General features: G+C 49.0%; 1 pseudogene; it reads right to left on the bottom strand.

The window, feature by feature from the left end:
• Positions 1–243: 243 nt before the first annotated feature.
• On the bottom strand, positions 244–1,549 carry LOC125520423 (GDSL esterase/lipase At1g28600-like; annotated as a pseudogene).
• Positions 1,550–1,796: the final 247 nt, after the last annotated feature.

Raw genomic sequence — 1,796 nt, 5'->3', positions numbered from 1 at the left:
AGATTTCATAACTTTTATCGATAGATCCATGGAAACGTGTAATGTAACGTCTCTTTTCTAAAGCAAGTTCCACTGGTGTTCTTCATAATGGATGTAACAAAATAGAGATACAACAAACCCGTGCAAATGCACTGGTTGATGACTAGTTCATGACTAATTGAGATGGTGATACAAGATTAAAAATTCCAAGAAGCTAGCACGTAACAGATCTTTGTTGCCGCAAGCATTTCTTCAAGTATCGAAAGGAAATTCTCCTAGCAAGCATGGAGCAATGGGATGTCCACATACGGGCCGTTGAGCACCCCATTGAAGATGACACTATACGCCTTCTCCGTCATGTGAACCTGGTCCCAGTTGGCGAACCTGGACGGGTCACGGCAAACCTTCGCGTTCTGGTCGCACCCGCGACTGGTGCCGTATGGGCCGTTGCCACCACAACACGCCACCAGAGGGTCGTCGACACCATTCCTCTTGGGGTTCCTGACAAACTCCATGGCGGCGCCATAGTAGTCTGCGTAGATGATCTTCACGCTGGGGTTGCGAGACTTGAGCCAGCCGACCTCCTGCCTCAATAGCTAGTTGTGCTTCCGGGAGAACGCGTTGTACCACTTGAGGCAGCCGAACTGGTCGTAATCCGCAGACCTGTTGCTCTTGTGATCATTCAAGTAAACCGGAATGCACCCGATGGGGAAGTTCCCCGGAACAAGGATCGTCTTTGCGCCGAGGTTAATCACCTCCTAGACGCCGGCACCTATGCGGGCTATCACGTCAGGCATGTACTGATGGGGCGTGTCCCTGCTGCGCCGAGGATCAAAGAACCAGGAGTTATAGTCGTTGCCGCCGATCTCGCCAAAGATGACAAGGGACTCGCTGAGGAGTCTCTTGGTGGCAGCTGATCACACAAACAAAAAGGAATTAGCTGAGTAATGCAAGAAAAAATATGTAATAATATGGTAAAGACCATCCATGCATGTATGCACATATATTTTATTACATGAGTACTTACCTTTTCCAGGAGCTGTCCGTGCGAGCACTGTCTTGAAGGAACCAAGCTGCGAGTCGAGGCAACCGTGGTCCGTACTTAAGTTATACCTTTTCCGGTAGTAGTCTGGGCTCAGTGCAAACGAGCCCCACACAGCGAAGTTGGCACCGGCAGGGAACTGCCCTGTCTTCTCCTCGGGCTCGCTCGGCGGCAGCAGGGGCAGGCCAAACGCTTGCGCTGATACACACACACACCAAATTTAGAAATCAAGCACGAGAGTGCACCTGCGTGCGAACATGCACTCACCGTAGAAGTCGACGATTAGACGCCCGTCGGAGCAGCGGCCAGTGGGGTGGTGGAAGTAGGTCCCTCCATAAGGGGGCATCCACATCGAACCTGTCCGGAAGTTGCCGGTGTCAATGATGGAGTCACCAAAGGCGAAGATGCGCTTGAAGCAGCCGCACGACCCGACATCAGCATTGAGCAACAGGAGTGCAAAGACCAAGAGGACGTCCATGGAAATGGTAATCCCCATTTTAGTACTCCCCGTTTTTACACTAGCTCTTGTATAGCAAGCTGGTTAAGAGTAGAAGTGTTCAAGATCGACTTTTTGTTTTGTATTCCAGATGAGTTCCTTTGAATCCCTTTTATAGCACATTATGTGGTGGAGAGTCTATCAAGATGTATCGATATTATTAATATATTTTTAGCGGCATGTACCTTACTAGTCGGCAATACTTCCTTGCAATTTAATGGTTTGTGCACTGTGAAGATATCACAATTAAAATGTCAATCCATTACAAATGCAGTCTTT

Source organism: Triticum urartu, chromosome 7A (assembly GCF_056163025.1).
Source record: "Triticum urartu cultivar PI428250 chromosome 7A, HENAU_Tu73, whole genome shotgun sequence".
NCBI classification, from domain to species: Eukaryota; Viridiplantae; Streptophyta; class Magnoliopsida; order Poales; family Poaceae; genus Triticum; species Triticum urartu.
The sequence above is the reverse complement of the archived record's forward strand: the minus strand, read 5'-3'. Positions and strand labels throughout refer to the sequence as shown.